Source organism: Pelophylax lessonae, assembly GCF_965119305.1.
Source record: "Pelophylax lessonae genome assembly, chromosome: 2".
NCBI lineage: Eukaryota > Metazoa > Chordata > Amphibia > Anura > Ranidae > Pelophylax > Pelophylax lessonae.
Genome location: NC_138769.1, coordinates 739,276,064 through 739,302,559, shown reverse-complemented (window position 1 = coordinate 739,302,559; position 26,496 = coordinate 739,276,064). Strand labels below are relative to the sequence as shown.

Sequence of the window (26,496 nt, the reverse complement as noted above, 5' to 3'; positions counted from 1 at the left end):
GATGGGTCATGTGACTACAGTACAGGGGTCAGACCCTCCCACATAGCAACCAATGAATGTCCTCTGAAAGATCATCCCTTTATCTACAGGACAGAAGCAGGTGAAGGTTTGCAATAAATAATCATAGACATAAAATAAATAATGGCTTCTATTTTTGTATTTTATATTTTTGCTTCTGAATTTTTTTACGCTTCAAAAATCTATGAAAAAAAAAAAAAAGAAGGAGGTCTGATATATATACATATATATATATATATATATATATATATATATATATATATATATATATATATATATATATGTATATATATATATATATATATATATATATGTGTCCTGTGGTCCCCCCCCCCCCCCGAGCGCTCGAACTACCGCATCTCCTGAAAATTGAGGCCCCGGCTTTTGGGCCTTCTTCACTGAGATGCTGCCAATGGGGAACTGGCGGCCTCTTGTGGTGGCCGGGAGTATTACAACACGCAGTAACTAGGAGTGTAAGGAATTTCCACTGCTTGTTCTGAATGCCTGCCCTTCTCCTTCCCAAGAGGTGGAGAGACAGAAGTTTTTGCAGTCTTCATCTGGCGCCCTTTGCTTAAAAGGTAAGTGTGCAGGGAGCGTGGGTATTATTTGATTTTATTTTTATTTTTTAATCCCATTTTACACTGCTCTCTCCTGGAAGTTCAAGGATAATGTGTTCTACATATTTATGCACTTCTGCAAAAGAGTGTACCGGCTCTTTCACACGGGCGTTCTGATCAGATCCGCCTGTCAGTTTTTCAGGCGGACCTGATCAGACCCTTCAGTCTCTATGGAGTGGCAAGCCGCCGCCATCCGATCCTGTCTGCCAAAAACAGATGGATGGTGGTTCTATTTACCATCCGTCCAGTGAATCGGATTGGATGGCATCGGATGGAAACAGACGGTCCGTTTCCATCTGATTGCCCCATAGAGGAGAATGGGCTGCGTCTGCATAGCAGAGCTGACAGGACCTGTCATCCACCTGCTCAGCGGGGATCAGCAGAGAGATCCCCACTGAGCATGCGGATTCTGCTTAGCGTAGGCGCCTGTGTGAAAGGGGCCTAAGGTGGCATATGTTACTCTTGGTCACTGGATCTCCTATCGCCCCAACCTTGCTGCACTGTTTAAATTTAAGATCGGTTATTTTCGTCATTGAAAATAAAGCTTTGTTGTTAAAAAAAAAAAAAAAAAAAAAAAAAAACTGGCTCCTAACTTTTTTAGCTGGCTCCTAGATTCCAAACAAATTTGTCAAGCCCTGTGTGTGTGTGTATATATATTTTTTTTTTTTTTTTGTATAAAATTATTTATTGTTATTATTTGGTATATGTTATAAATTATTATAAAATCAAAGACATTAAATATCTTAAGGGAGAGAGAGTGTGTGCGCATATATATATATATATACACACACACTCTCTCTCCTCAGTAAGATATTTAATGTCTTTGATTTTATAATAATTTATAACATATACCAAATAATAACAATAAATAATTTTATACAAAAATAAATAATAGTTTATACTTTTATAATAAAAGTGTAATATTGAATAAAAAAAAAGGACTCAATTAAATAATAAATAAAAATGCCTATAATAATAATCAAAATAAATGTATTTAACCACTTGCCTTCTGTGCACTTAAACCCCCTTCCCATCCAGGCCAATTTTCATCTTTCAGCGCTGTCACACTTTGACTGACAATTGCGCGGTCATGCTACACTGTACCCATATGAAATTTTTATCATTTTTTTCACACAAATAGAGCTTTCTTTTGGTGGTATTTAATCATCTCTGCGATTTTTATTTTTTACAAAAAAAAAAAGAATAAAGACAGAAAATTTTGAAAAAAAAAAAAGTTTTTCTTATTTTCTGCGAGTAAATTTTGAAAATAAATGTTTCTCCTTCACTGATGTGCGCTGATGAGGCGGCACTGATAGGCTGCACTGATGGGCACTGATGAGGTGGCACTTATGGGCACTGATGAAGTGGCACTTATGGGCACTGATGAGGTGGCACTTATGGGCACTGATGAGGAGGTACTAATATGCCGCACTGATGAGCACTGATAGGCGGCACTGATAGGCGGCACTGATGAGCACTGAGAGGTGGCACTGCTGGGCACTGAGAGGTGGCACTGCTGGGCACTGAGAGGCGGCACTGAGAGGCGGCACTAACGGGCGGCACTGATGGGCACTGATAGGCGGCACTGATGGGCACTGGCGGATGGCACTGGACACTGACGGGTGGCACTGATGAGCGGCACTGATGGGCAGCACCATCAGTGCCCATAGTGCTGCCAGTCAGTGCTCATCAGTGCCTAGATGAGCAGGCACTGATGGGCACTGACTAGCAGCACTATGGGCACTGATTGTGGGCATTGATGGGGGCATCGATGGGGGCACTGTGGGCACTGATGGGGGGGCACTGTGTGTGTATTTTTACCTTGCAGTAATCAGGGCACTGGTGATCGGTGCCCTAATTACATTGCTGTGTGTCCCCGGCGCTGTGAGGCTCCCCCTCCTTCCTCACACTGCAGGCTCTGTGTGAGGAAGGAGCGCCGGCGATGAGAGATGATCTCATATGTTTACATATGAGATCATCGCTCATTGGACGGCCCGATCACGTGGTGAATGGCCGCTGTGATTGGCCATTCACCACGATCTGTGATCGGCCGTGTCCAAGGGACACGGCCGACACAGATTTTCCCCGCAGCGCGCTCGCGAGAGCGCGCTGGGGGCGTGTCACTGGGAGGCCGTTTAAAAACGGCCTCCCGAAAATTCAAGTCCGCGCTGCAGCCATATATAGGCTGTAGCGCGGATGGGGGGTGGTTAATTAGTTGATGAATGTAATGTCTTGCAAAGGTGTATAATGAAAACCAAAGGAGGATCACATACACTAGCAGCGCTAAATAAAAGACCCTAGTTGAATAAGCAGAAATAATGCATCCAATATTAATCCTCAAGGATGCAAACAAATGTCCATTTTAAGTGAGTGATAACCACAAAAGCTGTGTAATGTTGAAAAGTTCGTATGGTATATTTGATCCTGGAATGAGAACCTATAGACCACCAGTGATGTTCACTGCCGAGATGGACCACCGTCACCACACCTCCAAACGTGTCCCCCTAGGTAGTAAAAACTCACCAAAACCTGGGAAAGAGACCGCCTTGAGAAGGATTTGAATCCAAAAATGGTATACGGATCAGAGGTAAACAAACTCCGGTTTCACCAGTAGCTGATACTTGCATAAAAACTTCAACGTGACATAAACAGCAATATAATCCTCGGAACATGAGAGGAACAGAAAAGGGGGAGGACCAATAGTGTAATTCCGTAAAATACACTTTATTTAAAATTCCCAATCCCCCATACAAATACACTCACAAAAATGCGACTTGGTAGTAGCATGTAAAATATATAGGTTGTCTGTCGTGTGCCGGTCACTCACCGCTACCTCTAGCAGCCAAGGGAACCCGAGCTCCGGAACACCGACTCTGTGTGACAGCTAATGGATGCGTGCTCGCGCCCTTCGCGCCCTTACATGTTTCGTCACACGGACTTCTACGGAGGGCGCGAGCACGCACCATCAAGCCTCTCTGATATACCTTAATGGGCCGGAAGGAGAGCGGGACATTGTCCAATCAACGGCCCGCGTCAGTGACCGCCCATTCCGGACCCGCGGACCAATCCTAGGCTGTTACGCCAAGGCTCGGACCCACCCAGCTCACCTCCGACCCGGAAAGTAAACAAGCTTAACTCTTTGCATACGATATGGCTCATACGCAAATTATGTGTCCTCTCCTCACTGGTATGAGCAATCCTCGGGAATGTATAAACCCCTCCCGCAATAATGCAGAAGCCAGATCAAAGGAGATTCATTCACATATATCAAATTTGTCCTAAAAATTATTATTTATTCCCGCGGGACACCTTATCCAGGTTTTCCCGCTGGTATACATTCCTTTTGACAGAGAACTATATGGACACTTAGATCTATGTTGATACATTATTTCACATGCTACTTTACATATTACAAATACAATTTAAGATACATATAAAATAATGATAAAATTCTGGAAAAGATAAGACTATGTGATCCTCTTATATAGGGGACATACATATCACAAAATTATTAAATACCAATTACAACGTCATAAAAAGAAGGCAAAAAGAAAATTACAAATGCAGGTAAATGAACGTAAAGAAAGGGGATTATAAAACACCACCTAAGGATGGCCCTCATCATCACAGTCAATTTAAGCCAGTTAGAAAAAAGCCCTAACAAAGGACAGTTAGCATTTACAAATACCTAAATGTAGACAATGGTGCAAAACACAAAGGCTCGCAGAAGTTAAAAATTAACATTTATAAACTACTTTAGTAATTGCTAATGAAGCAGTTTATGTCTAACTCCACGTTTAACCCATTAGGGTGCAAAGCGTTCGTGAGGTAGATCCAGTGAGTCTCTCTCTTCGAGAGTTCTCGCACTCGATTAGAGCCCCTCCAAACTGGATCCACTCTCTCGATACCCCAAAATTTGAGATTTGTTGGGTCTTTGTTGTGGTGGCGTTTGAAGTGTAATGGAACACTGTGGTGTTTATACCCCTTTCTAATGTTAGTGAGGTGTTCAGCAATACGGACACACAATTTTCTCTTGGTGCGGCCTATGTAAATATAGCCGCATGGACACTCCATACCATAAACTACGTGTGTGGTATGGCACGTGATGAGATCTTTGATCTGAAAACTTTGGTTATTGGCAGAAGAGAAGAAGGAGGTGAAATTACGTAGGTGTGTCCGTACTTGTCTGCAGGCCCTACAATGTCGGCATGCATAAAATCCACTTCTTTCCTCCCAAAACATTCTTGGTTTAACTGGGGGATCCAACACCTTTTGGACTACCTGGTCCCCAAAGGTTGGACCCCTTCTATAGATGAAAGAAGGGGATGCTGGTAAAACTTTACCCAAGATACGGTCCATACACAACACATTCCAATGTGTTCTGACTACGTCTTCTATTTGTTTATGTTGTGTATTAAACTGTGTAATGAAGCTCCACTCATGGTTAACAGTGGAACTCCTATTACTCGGCGCAAGGCATGCATCCTGGGACAGTTTAGCCACTTCCTTGATATCCCTGTCCAGATGTGCAGGATTGTATCCCTTGTCTACAAACCTCTGTTTGATGACTGTCGCTTGGGCCAAGAAGTCACTGTCCAAAGAACAGTTTCTCCTGACTCTCAGTAGTTGGCCTTTAGGAATATTTTTTAGCCAACTACTGTGATGGCCACTTTGAATGGGCAGATAGCCGTTTCTATCTGTAGGTTTAAAATAAACCTTCGTGTGTAAGATGTTATTATTCAGCATGACTTCCACATCCAGATAGTGAATGGATAACCTACTCCAACTGAACTCCAGGCGAATGTTGTTATGATTGGAGTTCAATTCTGATGAAAACCTTTCTAAAGAGCTTTCAGGTCCCGACCATATAAAAAATAGGTCATCTATGTATCTGCGGTACATGATTAGCTCCGACCTTTGTGCTCCATATATAAAGTGATCCTCCCACTCCCCCATGAAGAGGTTCGCAAGACTCGGCGCGAATTTCGCGCCCATCGCAACTCCTCTTTTTTGATTGTAAAACATCCCGTTATACCAAAAATAATTGTGCGATAGGCAAAACTCAAGCGCGTGTTGCAAGAACCTCTTCTGGGGGTCGGGAATATCGGATCTCTTACTAAAAGCCCAATTAAGGGCTAAGAGAGCATCCTGATGTTGTATTATTGTGTAAAGGGATGCTACATCCGCAGTTACAAGAAATATGTCCGAGTTGGACGGCAAGGATACTTCTTTTAAGGAGAGCAGGAAGTCCTTTGTGTCCTTAAGATATGACCTCAGTTGTGTAACACTAGTCTGAAGGAAAAAGTCCAAATATTCTCCCAGCCTCGAAGATACAGAATTAATGCCATTAACTATTGGCCGGGCTGGGGGATTAAGTTGATCTTTATGGACTTTCGGAAGGGTGTATATTGTTGGTACCCTGCTGAAGCTGGGCATCAGGTATCTCTTTTCTTTTTTAGATAGTATATTTTTATCAAACCCGAATTCTACCAAGAGATTCAACTCTCGTCTGTACTGAGAGGTCGGATCTCCTTTTAGTACTTCATATGTCTGGGCATCTGATAACAATTCTAAAAGTTGTTTGTGGTAAAATTCTTTTGTCAGAATCACCACCCCTCCGCCCTTGTCAGCAGGTCGGATGACTACGTCCTTCCTTTTCTCCAAGGACTCAAGGCCTTCTTGTATATACCGTGGATTTACTCCCTTTTCCGGTTTGATTTTATTTAGATCTCTAATCAGTAAATTCTTAAATACTTCAACGTATTGATTAGAGGGCTGTGGAGGATTAAATAGAGACTTGTTCTTTAATCCACTGTCCACCGACCTTCTCTGTAAGTTTGTGTTACTCGGGACCGTATTGACTGTACGGTTAGAACTCAGAAAATACCTCTTGAGATTAATTTTTCTGATGTATTTATGTACATCCACAAACACATTGAAATTATTAACTGGTTTGTGTTTCGCACATTTTAAACCTGCGTTTAGAATGTTAATCTCCTTGTTGTTAAGAGGGATTTGTGCTAAGTTGTATATACCTTTTAGTCTATTACCCTCCTTCTTTTTCTGTTGTTGTCGTCTTCCTGCTCGACAACCTCTGATTCGGGAACTGGCTGGGGGTCTGTCCTCATCTGTGGAGTAGGTCTCCACTGATCCGACTGAGGACCCCTGTTGTTCTGTGGAGGACCCCAACTGGCGGGGCGTCCCCTCCATGGTCTCCCCCCTCTCCTCCCTCCCCTGCCTCTGCCACCCCTCCATAAAAAAGGACGTGGAGGGGGGGGGGGTGGAGCTGGGGACCATGGTTCATCCTGATAGGCCAAACTTTCGTATCTATTTTGTGTTGGGAATGGCATCGGGTATTGATTCCCCTGTTTATTCCCTTGGTTGGCATAACCACCTCTGTTATTATTGGGAATTTGTTGCCATTGTGATGTTTGATTATTCACCACAGAGGGTTGATTAGGTGGGTTATTATTGTTTAACACTCCACCCGGGTATGTTTTAGTCTTTTTTGACGGACCCTTTGGTCTTACAGGTGTAGACCTGGGGGTACCCTGCAGGTTAGCACCGAGTGGTCTCATTAGAGGGGCTGAAACCTGCTGAACACCTTCTACAGGTATCTGCCACGTATACACATGATTCTGTTTGAAATCTTCTGAGTCTCTTTTGTACTTTTTTACCTTCTTTCTATGAACATCCTTGTCTATCTTTTCCAATTTTTTCTTCACATCAGTGTTAAACTTGACAACTAGTTGTGAATCCTTATCTGGTTCCAGACTAAGTTGCAAGTCTGCGATTTTCTTCTCTAAAATCAACATTTTTTGTTTTTTTCTTTTTAAAACTAATTCTTGGAGTTTGACTCCAACCCCATTAAAAAACTCCAACCACTCTGACTTAGATGCCTCATCGTCGAGGGCATCTTGGGGGGTGACATCCCATCGTAAGCTCCTCATTATGATTCGCTCCTTGATATACTGCTCAAAAGTGCAGATATCCCACCAGGTGCGAACCTGTTTTTCTAAAAGGTTGCCCAAGGTGGAAAGGTCAGATTGTAGGTCATGTGATGCATCGTCACTGATGGTATCCGTGAAGATGCTCTCCATGTTGAGTTGCCTATTTTTTAAGAAGGATATAACATCCATAGCTGCTAGGTTTAAAACAAAATAAACGTAGATAATAGGAGTAAGCACTGAAACACCCACTCAACCCAGCGCTAAAAAACAAGAAAACATATATATATTTGTAATATGTAAAGTAGCATGTGAAATAATGTATCAACATAGATCTAAGTGTCCATATAGTTCTCTGTCAAAAGGAATGTATACCAGCGGGAAAACCTGGATAAGGTGTCCCGCGGGAATAAATAATAATTTTTAGGACAAATTTGATATATGTGAATGAATCTCCTTTGATCTGGCTTCTGCATTATTGCGGGAGGGGTTTATACATTCCCGAGGATTGCTCATACCAGTGAGGAGAGGACACATAATTTGCGTATGAGCCATATCGTATGCAAAGAGTTAAGCTTGTTTACTTTCCGGGTCGGAGGTGAGCTGGGTGGGTCCGAGCCTTGGCGTAACAGCCTAGGATTGGTCCGCGGGTCCGGAATGGGCGGTCACTGACGCGGGCCGTTGATTGGACAATGTCCCGCTCTCCTTCCGGCCCATTAAGGTATATCAGAGAGGCTTGATGGTGCGTGCTCGCGCCCTCCGTAGAAGTCCGTGTGACGAAACATGTAAGGGCGCGAAGGGCGCGAGCACGCATCCATTAGCTGTCACACAGAGTCGGTGTTCCGGAGCTCGGGTTCCCTTGGCTGCTAGAGGTAGCGGTGAGTGACCGGCACACGACAGACAACCTATATATTTTACATGCTACTACCAAGTCGCATTTTTGTGAGTGTATTTGTATGGGGGATTGGGAATTTTAAATAAAGTGTATTTTACGGAATTACACTATTGGTCCTCCCCCTTTTCTGTTCCTCTCATGTTCCGAGGATTATATTGCTGTTTATGTCACGTTGAAGTTTTTATGCAAGTATCAGCTACTGGTGAAACCGGAGTTTGTTTACCTCTGATCCGTATACCATTTTTGGATTCAAATCCTTCTCAAGGCGGTCTCTTTCCCAGGTTTTGGTGAGTTTTTACTACCTAGGGGGACACGTTTGGAGGTGTGGTGACGGTGGTCCATCTCGGCAGTGAACATCACTGGTGGTCTATAGGTTCTCATTCCAGGATCAAATATACCATACGAACTTTTCAACATTACACAGCTTTTGTGGTTATCACTCACTTAAAATGGACATTTGTTTGCATCCTTGAGGATTAATATTGGATGCATTATTTCTGCTTATTCAACTAGGGTCTTTTATTTAGCGCTGCTAGTGTATGTGATCCTCCTTTGGTTTTCATTATACACCTTTGCAAGTTATTAGATCTTTATAGCGGCTGCTTTTTTTATATATATGTTTTCTTGTTTTTTAGCGCTGGGTTGAGTGGGTGTTTCAGTGCTTACTCCTATTATCTACGTTTATTTTGTTTTAAACCTAGCAGCTATGGATGTTATATCCTTCTTAAAAAATAGGCAACTCAACATGGAGAGCATCTTCACGGATACCATCAGTGACGATGCATCACATGACCTACAATCTGACCTTTCCACCTTGGGCAACCTTTTAGAAAAACAGGTTCGCACCTGGTGGGATATCTGCACTTTTGAGCAGTATATCAAGGAGCGAATCATAATGAGGAGCTTACGATGGGATGTCACCCCCCAAGATGCCCTCGACGATGAGGCATCTAAGTCAGAGTGGTTGGAGTTTTTTAATGGGGTTGGAGTCAAACTCCAAGAATTAGTTTTAAAAAGAAAAAAACAAAAAATGTTGATTTTAGAGAAGAAAATCGCAGACTTGCAACTTAGTCTGGAACCAGATAAGGATTCACAACTAGTTGTCAAGTTTAACACTGATGTGAAGAAAAAATTGGAAAAGATAGACAAGGATGTTCATAGAAAGAAGGTAAAAAAGTACAAAAGAGACTCAGAAGATTTCAAACAGAATCATGTGTATACGTGGCAGATACCTGTAGAAGGTGTTCAGCAGGTTTCAGCCCCTCTAATGAGACCACTCGGTGCTAACCTGCAGGGTACCCCCAGGTCTACACCTGTAAGACCAAAGGGTCCGTCAAAAAAGACTAAAACATACCCGGGTGGAGTGTTAAACAATAATAACCCACCTAATCAACCCTCTGTGGTGAATAATCAAACATCACAATGGCAACAAATTCCCAATAATAACAGAGGTGGTTATGCCAACCAAGGGAATAAACAGGGGAATCAATACCCGATGCCATTCCCAACACAAAATAGATACGAAAGTTTGGCCTATCAGGATGAACCATGGTCCCCAGCTCCACCCCCCCCCCCCTCCACGTCCTTTTTTATGGAGGGGTGGCAGAGGCAGGGGAGGGAGGAGAGGGGGGAGACCATGGAGGGGACGCCCCGCCAGTTGGGGTCCTCCACAGAACAACAGGGGTCCTCAGTCGGATCAGTGGAGACCTACTCCACAGATGAGGACAGACCCCCAGCCAGTTCCCGAATCAGAGGTTGTCGAGCAGGAAGACGACAACAACAGAAAAAGAAGGAGGGTAATAGACTAAAAGGTATATACAACTTAGCACAAATCCCTCTTAACAACAAGGAGATTAACATTCTAAACGCAGGTTTAAAATGTGCGAAACACAAACCAGTTAATAATTTCAATGTGTTTGTGGATGTACATAAATACATCAGAAAAATTAATCTCAAGAGGTATTTTCTGAGTTCTAACCGTACAGTCAATACGGTCCCGAGTAACACAAACTTACAGAGAAGGTCGGTGGACAGTGGATTAAAGAACAAGTCTCTATTTAATCCTCCACAGCCCTCTAATCAATACGTTGAAGTATTTAAGAATTTACTGATTAGAGATCTAAATAAAATCAAACCGGAAAAGGGAGTAAATCCACGGTATATACAAGAAGGCCTTGAGTCCTTGGAGAAAAGGAAGGACGTAGTCATCCGACCTGCTGACAAGGGCGGAGGGGTGGTGATTCTGACAAAAGAATTTTACCACAAACAACTTTTAGAATTGTTATCAGATGCCCAGACATATGAAGTACTAAAAGGAGATCCGACCTCTCAGTACAGACGAGAGTTGAATCTCTTGGTAGAATTCGGGTTTGATAAAAATATACTATCTAAAAAAGAAAAGAGATACCTGATGCCCAGCTTCAGCAGGGTACCAACAATATACACCCTTCCGAAAGTCCATAAAGATCAACTTAATCCCCCAGCCCGGCCAATAGTTAATGGCATTAATTCTGTATCTTCGAGGCTGGGAGAATATTTGGACTTTTTCCTTCAGACTAGTGTTACACAACTGAGGTCATATCTTAAGGACACAAAGGACTTCCTGCTCTCCTTAAAAGAAGTATCCTTGCCGTCCAACTCGGACATATTTCTTGTAACTGCGGATGTAGCATCCCTTTACACAATAATACAACATCAGGATGCTCTCTTAGCCCTTAATTGGGCTTTTAGTAAGAGATCCGATATTCCCGACCCCCAGAAGAGGTTCTTGCAACACGCGCTTGAGTTTTGCCTATCGCACAATTATTTTTGGTATAACGGGATGTTTTACAATCAAAAAAGAGGAGTTGCGATGGGCGCGAAATTCGCGCCGAGTCTTGCGAACCTCTTCATGGGGGAGTGGGAGGATCACTTTATATATGGAGCACAAAGGTCGGAGCTAATCATGTACCGCAGATACATAGATGACCTATTTTTTATATGGTCGGGACCTGAAAGCTCTTTAGAAAGGTTTTCATCAGAATTGAACTCCAATCATAACAACATTCGCCTGGAGTTCAGTTGGAGTAGGTTATCCATTCACTATCTGGATGTGGAAGTCATGCTGAATAATAACATCTTACACACGAAGGTTTATTTTAAACCTACAGATAGAAACGGCTATCTGCCCATTCAAAGTGGCCATCACAGTAGTTGGCTAAAAAATATTCCTAAAGGCCAACTACTGAGAGTCAGGAGAAACTGTTCTTTGGACAGTGACTTCTTGGCCCAAGCGACAGTCATCAAACAGAGGTTTGTAGACAAGGGATACAATCCTGCACATCTGGACAGGGATATCAAGGAAGTGGCTAAACTGTCCCAGGATGCATGCCTTGCGCCGAGTAATAGGAGTTCCACTGTTAACCATGAGTGGAGCTTCATTACACAGTTTAATACACAACATAAACAAATAGAAGACGTAGTCAGAACACATTGGAATGTGTTGTGTATGGACCGTATCTTGGGTAAAGTTTTACCAGCATCCCCTTCTTTCATCTATAGAAGGGGTCCAACCTTTGGGGACCAGGTAGTCCAAAAGGTGTTGGATCCCCCAGTTAAACCAAGAATGTTTTGGGAGGAAAGAAGTGGATTTTATGCATGCCGACATTGTAGGGCCTGCAGACAAGTACGGACACACCTACGTAATTTCACCTCCTTCTTCTCTTCTGCCAATAACCAAAGTTTTCAGATCAAAGATCTCATCACGTGCCATACCACACACGTAGTTTATGGTATGGAGTGTCCATGCGGCTATATTTACATAGGCCGCACCAAGAGAAAATTGTGTGTCCGTATTGCTGAACACCTCACTAACATTAGAAAGGGGTATAAACACCACAGTGTTCCATTACACTTCAAACGCCACCACAACAAAGACCCAACAAATCTCAAATTTTGGGGTATCGAGAGAGTGGATCCAGTTTGGAGGGGCTCTAATCGAGTGCGAGAACTCTCGAAGAGAGAGACTCACTGGATCTACCTCACGAACGCTTTGCACCCTAATGGGTTAAACGTGGAGTTAGACATAAACTGCTTCATTAGCAATTACTAAAGTAGTTTATAAATGTTAATTTTTAACTTCTGCGAGCCTTTGTGTTTTGCACCATTGTCTACATTTAGGTATTTGTAAATGCTAACTGTCCTTTGTTAGGGCTTTTTTCTAACTGGCTTAAATTGACTGTGATGATGAGGGCCATCCTTAGGTGGTGTTTTATAATCCCCTTTCTTTACGTTCATTTACCTGCATTTGTAATTTTCTTTTTGCCTTCTTTTTATGACGTTGTAATTGGTATTTAATAATTTTGTGATATGTATGTCCCCTATATAAGAGGATCACATAGTCTTATCTTTTCCAGAATTTTATCATTATTTTATATGTATCTTAAATTGTATTTGTAATATGTAAAGTAGCATGTGAAATAATGTATCAACATAGATCTAAGTGTCCATATAGTTCTCTGTCAAAAGGAATGTATACCAGCGGGAAAACCTGGATAAGGTGTCCCGCGGGAATAAATAATAATTTTTAGGACAAATTTGATATATGTGAATGAATCTCCTTTGATCTGGCTTCTGCATTATTGCGGGAGGGGTTTATACATTCCCGAGGATTGCTCATACCAGTGAGGAGAGGACACATAATTTGCGTATGAGCCATATCGTATGCAAAGAGTTAAGCTTGTTTACTTTCCGGGTCGGAGGTGAGCTGGGTGGGTCCGAGCCTTGGCGTAACAGCCTAGGATTGGTCCGCGGGTCCGGAATGGGCGGTCACTGACGCGGGCCGTTGATTGGACAATGTCCCGCTCTCCTTCCGGCCCATTAAGGTATATCAGAGAGGCTTGATGGTGCGTGCTCGCGCCCTCCGTAGAAGTCCGTGTGACGAAACATGTAAGGGCGCGAAGGGCGCGAGCACGCATCCATTAGCTGTCACACAGAGTCGGTGTTCCGGAGCTCGGGTTCCCTTGGCTGCTAGAGGTAGCGGTGAGTGACCGGCACACGACAGACAACCTATATATTTTACATGCTACTACCAAGTCGCATTTTTGTGAGTGTATTTGTATGGGGGATTGGGAATTTTAAATAAAGTGTATTTTACGGAATTACACTATTGGTCCTCCCCCTTTTCTGTTCCTCTCATGTTCCGAGGATTATATTGCTGTTTATGTCACGTTGAAGTTTTTATGCAAGTATCAGCTACTGGTGAAACCGGAGTTTGTTTACCTCTGATCCGTATACCATTTTTGGATTCAAATCCTTCTCAAGGCGGTCTCTTTCCCAGGTTTTGGTGAGTTTTTACTACCTAGGGGGACACGTTTGGAGGTGTGGTGACGGTGGTCCATCTCGGCAGTGAACATCACTGGTGGTCTATAGGTTCTCATTCCAGGATCAAATATACCATACGAACTTTTCAACATTACACAGCTTTTGTGGTTATCACTCACTTAAAATGGACATTTGTTTGCATCCTTGAGGATTAATATTGGATGCATTATTTCTGCTTATTCAACTAGGGTCTTTTATTTAGCGCTGCTAGTGTATGTGATCCTCCTTTGGTTTTCATTATACACCTTTGCAAGTTATTAGATCTTTATAGCGGCTGCTTTTTTTATATATATGTTTTCTTGTTTTTTAGCGCTGGGTTGAGTGGGTGTTTCAGTGCTTACTCCTATTATCTACGTTTATTTTGTTTTAAACCTAGCAGCTATGGATGTTATATCCTTCTTAAAAAATAGGCAACTCAACATGGAGAGCATCTTCACGGATACCATCAGTGACGATGCATCACATGACCTACAATCTGACCTTTCCACCTTGGGCAACCTTTTAGAAAAACAGGTTCGCACCTGGTGGGATATCTGCACTTTTGAGCAGTATATCAAGGAGCGAATCATAATGAGGAGCTTACGATGGGATGTCACCCCCCAAGATGCCCTCGACGATGAGGCATCTAAGTCAGAGTGGTTGGAGTTTTTTAATGGGGTTGGAGTCAAACTCCAAGAATTAGTTTTAAAAAGAAAAAAACAAAAAATGTTGATTTTAGAGAAGAAAATCGCAGACTTGCAACTTAGTCTGGAACCAGATAAGGATTCACAACTAGTTGTCAAGTTTAACACTGATGTGAAGAAAAAATTGGAAAAGATAGACAAGGATGTTCATAGAAAGAAGGTAAAAAAGTACAAAAGAGACTCAGAAGATTTCAAACAGAATCATGTGTATACGTGGCAGATACCTGTAGAAGGTGTTCAGCAGGTTTCAGCCCCTCTAATGAGACCACTCGGTGCTAACCTGCAGGGTACCCCCAGGTCTACACCTGTAAGACCAAAGGGTCCGTCAAAAAAGACTAAAACATACCCGGGTGGAGTGTTAAACAATAATAACCCACCTAATCAACCCTCTGTGGTGAATAATCAAACATCACAATGGCAACAAATTCCCAATAATAACAGAGGTGGTTATGCCAACCAAGGGAATAAACAGGGGAATCAATACCCGATGCCATTCCCAACACAAAATAGATACGAAAGTTTGGCCTATCAGGATGAACCATGGTCCCCAGCTCCACCCCCCCCCCCCTCCACGTCCTTTTTTATGGAGGGGTGGCAGAGGCAGGGGAGGGAGGAGAGGGGGGAGACCATGGAGGGGACGCCCCGCCAGTTGGGGTCCTCCACAGAACAACAGGGGTCCTCAGTCGGATCAGTGGAGACCTACTCCACAGATGAGGACAGACCCCCAGCCAGTTCCCGAATCAGAGGTTGTCGAGCAGGAAGACGACAACAACAGAAAAAGAAGGAGGGTAATAGACTAAAAGGTATATACAACTTAGCACAAATCCCTCTTAACAACAAGGAGATTAACATTCTAAACGCAGGTTTAAAATGTGCGAAACACAAACCAGTTAATAATTTCAATGTGTTTGTGGATGTACATAAATACATCAGAAAAATTAATCTCAAGAGGTATTTTCTGAGTTCTAACCGTACAGTCAATACGGTCCCGAGTAACACAAACTTACAGAGAAGGTCGGTGGACAGTGGATTAAAGAACAAGTCTCTATTTAATCCTCCACAGCCCTCTAATCAATACGTTGAAGTATTTAAGAATTTACTGATTAGAGATCTAAATAAAATCAAACCGGAAAAGGGAGTAAATCCACGGTATATACAAGAAGGCCTTGAGTCCTTGGAGAAAAGGAAGGACGTAGTCATCCGACCTGCTGACAAGGGCGGAGGGGTGGTGATTCTGACAAAAGAATTTTACCACAAACAACTTTTAGAATTGTTATCAGATGCCCAGACATATGAAGTACGAAAAGGAGATCCGACCTCTCAGTACAGACGAGAGTTGAATCTCTTGGTAGAATTCGGGTTTGATAAAAATATACTATCTAAAAAAGAAAAGAGATACCTGATGCCCAGCTTCAGCAGGGTACCAACAATATACACCCTTCCGAAAGTCCATAAAGATCAACTTAATCCCCCAGCCCGGCCAATAGTTAATGGCATTAATTCTGTATCTTCGAGGCTGGGAGAATATTTGGACTTTTTCCTTCAGACTAGTGTTACACAACTGAGGTCATATCTTAAGGACACAAAGGACTTCCTGCTCTCCTTAAAAGAAGTATCCTTGCCGTCCAACTCGGACATATTTCTTGTAACTGCGGATGTAGCATCCCTTTACACAATAATACAACATCAGGATGCTCTCTTAGCCCTTAATTGGGCTTTTAGTAAGAGATCCGATATTCCCGACCCCCAGAAGAGGTTCTTGCAACACGCGCTTGAGTTTTGCCTATCGCACAATTATTTTTGGTATAACGGGATGTTTTACAATCAAAAAAGAGGAGTTGCGATGGGCGCGAAATTCGCGCCGAGTCTTGCGAACCTCTTCATGGGGGAGTGGGAGGATCACTTTATATATGGAGCACAAAGGTCGGAGCTAATCATGTACCGCAGATACATAGATGACCTATTTTTTATATGGTCGGGACCTGAAAGCTCTTTAGAAAGGTTTTCATCAGAATTGAACTCCAATCATAACAACATTCGCCTGGAGTTCAGTTGGAGTAGGTTATCCATTCACTATCTGGATGTGGAAGTCATGCTGAATAATAACATCTTACACACGAAGGTTTATTTTAAACCTACAGATAGAAACGGCTATCTGCCCATTCAAAGTGGCCATCACAGTAGTTGGCTAAAAAATATTCCTAAAGGCCAACTACTGAGAGTCAGGAGAAACTGTTCTTTGGACAGTGACTTCTTGGCCCAAGCGACAGTCATCAAACAGAGGTTTGTAGACAAGGGATACAATCCTGCACATCTGGACAGGGATATCAAGGAAGTGGCTAAACTGTCCCAGGATGCATGCCTTGCGCCGAGTAATAGGAGTTCCACTGTTAACCATGAGTGGAGCTTCATTACACAGTTTAATACACAACATAAACAAATAGAAGACGTAGTCAGAACACATTGGAATGTGTTGTGTATGGACCGTATCTTGGGTAAAGTTTTACCAGCATCCCCTTCTTTCATCTATAGAAGGGGTCCAACCTTTGGGGACCAGGTAGTCCAAAAGGTGTTGGATCCCCCAGTTAAACCAAGAATGTTTTGGGAGGAAAGAAGTGGATTTTATGCATGCCGACATTGTAGGGCCTGCAGACAAGTACGGACACACCTACGTAATTTCACCTCCTTCTTCTCTTCTGCCAATAACCAAAGTTTTCAGATCAAAGATCTCATCACGTGCCATACCACACACGTAGTTTATGGTATGGAGTGTCCATGCGGCTATATTTACATAGGCCGCACCAAGAGAAAATTGTGTGTCCGTATTGCTGAACACCTCACTAACATTAGAAAGGGGTATAAACACCACAGTGTTCCATTACACTTCAAACGCCACCACAACAAAGACCCAACAAATCTCAAATTTTGGGGTATCGAGAGAGTGGATCCAGTTTGGAGGGGCTCTAATCGAGTGCGAGAACTCTCGAAGAGAGAGACTCACTGGATCTACCTCACGAACGCTTTGCACCCTAATGGGTTAAACGTGGAGTTAGACATAAACTGCTTCATTAGCAATTACTAAAGTAGTTTATAAATGTTAATTTTTAACTTCTGCGAGCCTTTGTGTTTTGCACCATTGTCTACATTTAGGTATTTGTAAATGCTAACTGTCCTTTGTTAGGGCTTTTTTCTAACTGGCTTAAATTGACTGTGATGATGAGGGCCATCCTTAGGTGGTGTTTTATAATCCCCTTTCTTTACGTTCATTTACCTGCATTTGTAATTTTCTTTTTGCCTTCTTTTTATGACGTTGTAATTGGTATTTAATAATTTTGTGATATGTATGTCCCCTATATAAGAGGATCACATAGTCTTATCTTTTCCAGAATTTTATCATTATTTTATATGTATCTTAAATTGTATTTGTAATATGTAAAGTAGCATGTGAAATAATGTATCAACATAGATCTAAGTGTCCATATAGTTCTCTGTCAAAAGGAATGTATACCAGCGGGAAAACCTGGATAAGGTGTCCCGCGGGAATAAATAATAATTTTTAGGACAAATTTGATATATGTGAATGAATCTCCTTTGATCTGGCTTCTGCATTATTGCGGGAGGGGTTTATACATTCCCGAGGATTGCTCATACCAGTGAGGAGAGGACACATAATTTGCGTATGAGCCATATCGTATGCAAAGAGTTAAGCTTGTTTACTTTCCGGGTCGGAGGTGAGCTGGGTGGGTCCGAGCCTTGGCGTAACAGCCTAGGATTGGTCCGCGGGTCCGGAATGGGCGGTCACTGACGCGGGCCGTTGATTGGACAATGTCCCGCTCTCCTTCCGGCCCATTAAGGTATATCAGAGAGGCTTGATGGTGCGTGCTCGCGCCCTCCGTAGAAGTCCGTGTGACGAAACATGTAAGGGCGCGAAGGGCGCGAGCACGCATCCATTAGCTGTCACACAGAGTCGGTGTTCCGGAGCTCGGGTTCCCTTGGCTGCTAGAGGTAGCGGTGAGTGACCGGTGACCGGCACACGACAGACAACCTATATATTTTACATGCTACTACCAAGTCGCATTTTTGTGAGTGTATTTGTATGGGGGATTGGGAATTTTAAATAAAGTGTATTTTACGGAATTACACTATTGGTCCTCCCCCTTTTCTGTTCCTCTCATGTTCCGAGGATTATATTGCTGTTTATGTCACGTTGAAGTTTTTATGCAAGTATCAGCTACTGGTGAAACCGGAGTTTGTTTACCTCTGATCCGTATACCATTTTTGGATTCAAATCCTTCTCAAGGCGGTCTCTTTCCCAGGTTTTGGTGAGTTTTTACTACCTAGGGGGACACGTTTGGAGGTGTGGTGACGGTGGTCCATCTCGGCAGTGAACATCACTGGTGGTCTATAGGTTCTCATTCCAGGATCAAATATACCATACGAACTTTTCAACATTACACAGCTTTTGTGGTTATCACTCACTTAAAATGGACATTTGTTTGCATCCTTGAGGATTAATATTGGATGCATTATTTCTGCTTATTCAACTAGGGTCTTTTATTTAGCGCTGCTAGTGTATGTGATCCTCCTTTGGTTTTCATTATACACCTTTGCAAGTTATTAGATCTTTATAGCGGCTGCTTTTTTTATATATATGTTTTCTTGTTTTTTAGCGCTGGGTTGAGTGGGTGTTTCAGTGCTTACTCCTATTATCTACGTTTATTTTGTTTTAAACCTAGCAGCTATGGATGTTATATCCTTCTTAAAAAATAGGCAACTCAACATGGAGAGCATCTTCACGGATACCATCAGTGACGATGCATCACATGACCTACAATCTGACCTTTCCACCTTGGGCAACCTTTTAGAAAAACAGGTTCGCACCTGGTGGGATATCTGCACTTTTGAGCAGTATATCAAGGAGCGAATCATAATGAGGAGCTTACGATGGGATGTCACCCCCCAAGATGCCCTCGACGATGAGGCATCTAAGTCAGAGTGGTTGGAGTTTTTTAATGGGGTTGGAGTCAAACTCCAAGAATTAGTTTTAAAAAGAAAAAAACAAAAAATGTTGATTTTAGAGAAGAAAATCGCAGACTTGCAACTTAGTCTGGAACCAGATAAGGATTCACAACTAGTTGTCAAGTTTAACACTGATGTGAAGAAAAAATTGGAAAAGATAGACAAGGATGTTCATAGAAAGAAGGTAAAAAAGTACAAAAGAGACTCAGAAGATTTCAAACAGAATCATGTGTATACGTGGCAGATACCTGTAGAAGGTGTTCAGCAGGTTTCAGCCCCTCTAATGAGACCACTCGGTGCTAACCTGCAGGGTACCCCCAGGTCTACACCTGTAAGACCAAAGGGTCCGTCAAAAAAGACTAAAACATACCCGGGTGGAGTGTTAAACAATAATAACCCACCTAATCAACCCTCTGTGGTGAATAATCAAACATCACAATGGCAACAAATTCCCAATAATAACAGAGGTGGTTATGCCAACCAAGGGAATAAACAGGGGAATCAATACCCGATGCCATTCCCAACACAAAATAGATACGAAAGTTTGGCCTATCAGGATGAACCATGGTCCCCAGCTCCACCCCCCCCCCCTCCACGTCCTTTTTTATGGAGGGGTGGCAGAGGCAGGGGAGGGAGGAGAGGGGGGAGACCATGGAGGGGACGCACCGCCAGTTGGGGTCCTCCACAGAACAACAGGGGTCCTCAGTCGGATCAGTGGAGACCTACTCCACAGATGAGGACAGACCCCCAGCCAGTTCCCGAATCAGAGGTTGTCGAGCAGGAAGACGACAACAACAGAAAAAGAAGGAGGGTAATAGACTAAAAGGTATATACAACTTAGCACAAATCCCTCTTAACAACAAGGAGATTAACATTCTAAACGCAGGTTTAAAATGTGCGAAACACAAACCAGTTAATAATTTCAATGTGTTTGTGGATGTACATAAATACATCAGAAAAATTAATCTCAAGAGGTATTTTCTGAGTTCTAACCGTACAGTCAATACGGTCCCGAGTAACACAAACTTACAGAGAAGGTCGGTGGACAGTGGATTAAAGAACAAGTCTCTATTTAATCCTCCACAGCCCTCTAATCAATACGTTGAAGTATTTAAGAATTTACTGATTAGAGATCTAAATAAAATCAAACCGGAAAAGGGAGTAAATCCACGGTATATACAAGAAGGCCTTGAGTCCTTGGAGAAAAGGAAGGACGTAGTCATCCGACCTGCTGACAAGGGCGGAGGGGTGGTGATTCTGACAAAAGAATTTTACCACAAACAACTTTTAGAATTGTTATCAGATGCCCAGACATATGAAGTACTAAAAGGAGATCCGACCTCTCAGTACAGACGAGAGTTGAATCTCTTGGTAGAATTCGGGTTTGATAAAAATATACTATCTAAAAAAGAAAAGAGATACCTGATGCCCAGCTTCAGCAGGGTACCAACAATATACACCCTTCCGAAAGTCCATAAAGATCAACTTAATCCCCCAGCCCGGCCAATAGTTAATGGCATTAATTCTGTATCTTCGAGGCTGGGAGAATATTTGGACTTTTTCCTTCAGACTAGTGTTACACAACTGAGGTCATATCTTAAGGACACAAAGGACTTCCTGCTCTCCTTAAAAGAAGTATCCTTGCCGTCCAACTCGGACATATTTCTTGTAACTGCGGATGTAGCATCCCTTTACACAATAATACAACATCAGGATGCTCTCTTAGCCCTTAATTGGGCTTTTAGTAAGAGATCCGATATTCCCGACCCCCAGAAGAGGTTCTTGCAACACGCGCTTGAGTTTTGCCTATCGCACAATTATTTTTGGTATAACGGGATGTTTTACAATCAAAAAAGAGGAGTTGCGATGGGCGCGAAATTCGCGCCGAGTCTTGCGAACCTCTTCATGGGGGAGTGGGAGGATCACTTTATATATGGAGCACAAAGGTCGGAGCTAATCATGTACCGCAGATACATAGATGACCTATTTTTTATATGGTCGGGACCTGAAAGCTCTTTAGAAAGGTTTTCATCAGAATTGAACTCCAATCATAACAACATTCGCCTGGAGTTCAGTTGGAGTAGGTTATCCATTCACTATCTGGATGTGGAAGTCATGCTGAATAATAACATCTTACACACGAAGGTTTATTTTAAACCTACAGATAGAAACGGCTATCTGCCCATTCAAAGTGGCCATCACAGTAGTTGGCTAAAAAATATTCCTAAAGGCCAACTACTGAGAGTCAGGAGAAACTGTTCTTTGGACAGTGACTTCTTGGCCCAAGCGACAGTCATCAAACAGAGGTTTGTAGACAAGGGATACAATCCTGCACATCTGGACAGGGATATCAAGGAAGTGGCTAAACTGTCCCAGGATGCATGCCTTGCGCCGAGTAATAGGAGTTCCACTGTTAACCATGAGTGGAGCTTCATTACACAGTTTAATACACAACATAAACAAATAGAAGACGTAGTCAGAACACATTGGAATGTGTTGTGTATGGACCGTATCTTGGGTAAAGTTTTACCAGCATCCCCTTCTTTCATCTATAGAAGGGGTCCAACCTTTGGGGACCAGGTAGTCCAAAAGGTGTTGGATCCCCCAGTTAAACCAAGAATGTTTTGGGAGGAAAGAAGTGGATTTTATGCATGCCGACATTGTAGGGCCTGCAGACAAGTACGGACACACCTACGTAATTTCACCTCCTTCTTCTCTTCTGCCAATAACCAAAGTTTTCAGATCAAAGATCTCATCACGTGCCATACCACACACGTAGTTTATGGTATGGAGTGTCCATGCGGCTATATTTACATAGGCCGCACCAAGAGAAAATTGTGTGTCCGTATTGCTGAACACCTCACTAACATTAGAAAGGGGTATAAACACCACAGTGTTCCATTACACTTCAAACGCCACCACAACAAAGACCCAACAAATCTCAAATTTTGGGGTATCGAGAGAGTGGATCCAGTTTGGAGGGGCTCTAATCGAGTGCGAGAACTCTCGAAGAGAGAGACTCACTGGATCTACCTCACGAACGCTTTGCACCCTAATGGGTTAAACGTGGAGTTAGACATAAACTGCTTCATTAGCAATTACTAAAGTAGTTTATAAATGTTAATTTTTAACTTCTGCGAGCCTTTGTGTTTTGCACCATTGTCTACATTTAGGTATTTGTAAATGCTAACTGTCCTTTGTTAGGGCTTTTTTCTAACTGGCTTAAATTGACTGTGATGATGAGGGCCATCCTTAGGTGGTGTTTTATAATCCCCTTTCTTTACGTTCATTTACCTGCATTTGTAATTTTCTTTTTGCCTTCTTTTTATGACGTTGTAATTGGTATTTAATAATTTTGTGATATGTATGTCCCCTATATAAGAGGATCACATAGTCTTATCTTTTCCAGAATTTTATCATTATTTTATATGTATCTTAAATTGTATTTGTAATATGTAAAGTAGCATGTGAAATAATGTATCAACATAGATCTAAGTGTCCATATAGTTCTCTGTCAAAAGGAATGTATACCAGCGGGAAAACCTGGATAAGGTGTCCCGCGGGAATAAATAATAATTTTTAGGACAAATTTGATATATGTGAATGAATCTCCTTTGATCTGGCTTCTGCATTATTGCGGGAGGGGTTTATACATTCCCGAGGATTGCTCATACCAGTGAGGAGAGGACACATAATTTGCGTATGAGCCATATCGTATGCAAAGAGTTAAGCTTGTTTACTTTCCGGGTCGGAGGTGAGCTGGGTGGGTCCGAGCCTTGGCGTAACAGCCTAGGATTGGTCCGCGGGTCCGGAATGGGCGGTCACTGACGCGGGCCGTTGATTGGACAATGTCCCGCTCTCCTTCCGGCCCATTAAGGTATATCAGAGAGGCTTGATGGTGCGTGCTCGCGCCCTCCGTAGAAGTCCGTGTGACGAAACATGTAAGGGCGCGAAGGGCGCGAGCACGCATCCATTAGCTGTCACACAGAGTCGGTGTTCCGGAGCTCGGGTTCCCTTGGCTGCTAGAGGTAGCGGTGAGTGACCGGCACACGACAGACAACCTATATATTTTACATGCTACTACCAAGTCGCATTTTTGTGAGTGTATTTGTATGGGGGATTGGGAATTTTAAATAAAGTGTATTTTACGGAATTACACTATTGGTCCTCCCCCTTTTCTGTTCCTCTCATGTTCCGAGGATTATATTGCTGTTTATGTCACGTTGAAGTTTTTATGCAAGTATCAGCTACTGGTGAAACCGGAGTTTGTTTACCTCTGATCCGTATACCATTTTTGGATTCAAATCCTTCTCAAGGCGGTCTCTTTCCCAGGTTTTGGTGAGTTTTTACTACCTAGGGGGACACGTTTGGAGGTGTGGTGACGGTGGTCCATCTCGGCAGTGAACATCACTGGTGGTCTATAGGTTCTCATTCCAGGATCAAATATACCTGTTATAAGGCAGGTGGAAGCCTGTCGTGCAGAGAAGGCTTACCGTTGCCGGTGGGCGGAGCTTGGTTGGAAACCCGAGGTGAGTAGCACAGGCTAACCTGAGGTGCGGGGTCTAAGCATCCACCGGTCTTCACCAGGGCCTCTGAAGGTGAGGATGGATTTGGCTGCAGGTGGATACCAGGTCGCGGTCCCCAGGGTCGCCCCACCAGGGGGTAACCGGTCAAGGTCCGAAGGTGGATGAGCCGACAAGGAGAATCCAGAAGAGTAGTCAAAACGAGCCGGGATCAGGACAGGCAGCAAACAAGCGAAGTCAGGGACGAGCCAAAGGTCAACAGGTATCAGACAGGAAATCAACAGGAAGCAGGTTCAGAACACAGGAAGCTGAAGACAACACAGCAATGTGCAGTGCTGTTGAGCTGTTTAAATAAGGCAGCCTGTTTGCCAATCACTGCAATTAGTCTGCTCTGGATTAACCCTTTAGGTTGCAGACAGCACATCATGACACACATCAGTGTGCTCAGGAAGCGTTCCTAACATTGCCCCCCCCTTAAGGGCAACCTCCGGGTGCCCAACAAACTGCTTTTTTGAGGATGGGCAAGAAAAAACGCCTGGATTAAATCTGCAGCATGGATGTTCCTCTCCGGTTCCCAGGAATTTTCTTCCGGCCCATAGCCTTTCCACTTGATCAGGTACTGGAGCTGGTTACCTCTCTTCCGACAGTCAAGTATGGCCTCCACTTCATACTCCACGTCTCCATCAATAATCACAGGTTCGGGAGGTCCAGAATTTCTGCCAGGGAAGGCATCAGGAACCACGGGCTTTAAGAGGGTGACATGGAATACAGGATGGATCCGCAGGGTATCAGGTAAGGATAGTTCGTAAGCAACGGCATTGAGTCTCCTTTTAACTGAAAATGGGCCGATAAATTTGGGAGCCAACTTCTTGGACGGGCAGGCCAAGCGGAGGTTAGCTGTGGACAGCAAAACCCGATCACCGGGCTGGAGGATTAACTCTCCCCTCTTTTTCTCGTCAAAGGTTTTCTTGGACGCTGCCTGAGCCTTGCTCAACGTTTCCCGCAGAAGTTTGTTATTGCTGGTGACAAAGTTGAAAATGTCCTGGACTGCGGGAACTCCAGATTCAGAGGAGATGTCAGGCAGGAAGGAGGGATGGAACCCGTAATTGGCGAAGAAGGGGGATTGCCCGGTGACGGAATGTTTGGAATTATTATATGCGAATTCCGCAAATGGCAATAAGGTTACCCAGTCATCCTGGACAAATGTAGTGAAGCAACGGAGGTATTGCTCCAGGGTCTGGTTAGTCCTCTCGGTTTGACCGTTAGTCTGTGGATGGTAGGATGAGGACATAGCCAGGTCGATCTTCAGGAGCCCACATAATGCCTTCCAGAAACGGGACGTGAATTGCACCCCTCTGTCAGAGATGATACTGGTAGGTACACCATGTAGTCTTACTACCTCCTTGAGAAAGATGTCTGCGGTCTCTTTCGCGGTGGGAGTACCCTTGAGGGGTAAAAAGTGGGCCATCTTGGAAAGCCGGTCTACGACCACAAAGATGGCAGAGCACCCTCCTGAAAGAGGCAGTTCCACAATGAAGTCCATGGCGATTGTCTGCCAGGGCCGGTCAGGAACTGGGAGTGGTCTGAGAAGCCCCCAAGCCTTGCTTCTTGCGGTCTTACTCCGGGAACAAGTGGTGCAGGAAAGGACATAGTGTCTGCAGTTCTTTTCCATCTCGGGCCACCAAAAGGTGCGCTGCAGAAGGTCAAGAGTTCTTTGGATGCCAAAATGACCGGCTAGAAGATGATCATGACAGGCACCCAGAACTGCCACTCGGACGTCCTCTGGAACAAAAATCTTGTCCCCGGCCCATAACAAGCCATCCCTGCGTGACAGGAGAGTTCCCGGTGGGTCAGAAATTTTAGCCGAGGCTTGTTCGAGACGGGACCTCAGACCTGTGAGAAGAAGCAGAAAGTTCTTTTCAGACAGAATGGTGTCAGGTACTGGGACCTCTTTAGGGTTGTCAAACATCCTAGACAGGGCGTCTGGTTTGACATTTTTGGATCCAGGTCGGTAGGTAATGTGGAACGAAAACCTAGAGAAGAACAGTGCCCATCGTGCCTGACGGGGTCGCAGACGTTTGGCAGATCTCAGGTACTCAAGGTTTTTATGGTCCGTGAAAATGAGAATAGGGTGTGCCGCACCCTCAAGCAGATATCGCCATTCTTCCAGGGCGGCTTTAATAGCCAAAAGTTCCCGGTCTCCCACATCATAATTCCTCTCCGCCGTGGAGAGTTTTCGGGAAAAGAAAGCTATTGGGTGCATCAGGTCCTTGACCCCCTGTCTTTGGGAGATGACTGCCCCAATAGCGACTTCTGAGGCATCTACCTCAAGGAGGTAGGGTAAGGTGGGATCTGGATGGCTCAGGATAGGAGCAGATGTAAAGAGCTTCTTTAAAATCATGAAAGCGGACTGGGCCTCAGGAGTCCAAGAAT

The 26,496-nt window shown here is 43.5% G+C and overlaps 1 protein-coding gene across 1 annotated transcript in view; it reads right to left on the bottom strand.

Moving 5' to 3' along the window:
• CLPB (ClpB family mitochondrial disaggregase) overlaps nucleotides 1-26,496 on the bottom strand; it is a 229,011-nt gene that overhangs the window by 187,696 nt on the left and 14,819 nt on the right. The gene's annotated exons all lie outside the window — the stretch shown is intronic.